General features: G+C 47.4%; 1 protein-coding gene across 1 annotated transcript in view; it reads left to right on the top strand.

Moving 5' to 3' along the window:
- RASL10A (RAS like family 10 member A) overlaps positions 1-361 on the top strand; it is a 2,305-nt gene that overhangs the window by 669 nt on the left and 1,275 nt on the right. The gene's annotated exons all lie outside the window — the stretch shown is intronic.

The following is a 361-nucleotide window of genomic DNA, read 5'->3' as shown; positions in this document are numbered from 1 at the left end:
CAAAGACTCATTTAGTAATTTGTGCAAAGTATAGGACAGACTGAATCCTTGGAGCTGGATGCCAAGAGATGAAGAGGCAAGACCAGGCAGAATTAAGCAGGGTTTCCAGGAGGGGTTGGCATTTGGGCTGAACCTGTAACCATGAGTGAAATTTGGATTAAAGAAAGTGACAAAAGCATTCCAGGTGGAAATAAGAGCATGCGCTTGCAGCTGCCAACACTCAGTGGTCGTTGAGGACGTGGAGATACGTGCTTTGGAATTAGTCTTAGGAGTAGTAACTAGTCAGGGTGTGGAGGGGAGGGAAGGATCTAACTCGAGTTGAGCTGTGGAAAGCTGGAAGGAAGAGGAAGACTAGAGGGGG

The sequence above is a fragment of the Pteropus alecto genome, unplaced genomic scaffold, assembly GCF_000325575.1.
Source record: "Pteropus alecto unplaced genomic scaffold, ASM32557v1 scaffold190, whole genome shotgun sequence".
In the NCBI taxonomy this organism is placed as follows: Eukaryota; Metazoa; Chordata; class Mammalia; order Chiroptera; family Pteropodidae; genus Pteropus; species Pteropus alecto.
Note: the sequence above shows the minus strand (reverse complement) of the source record. Positions and strands in the feature narration are given on the sequence as shown.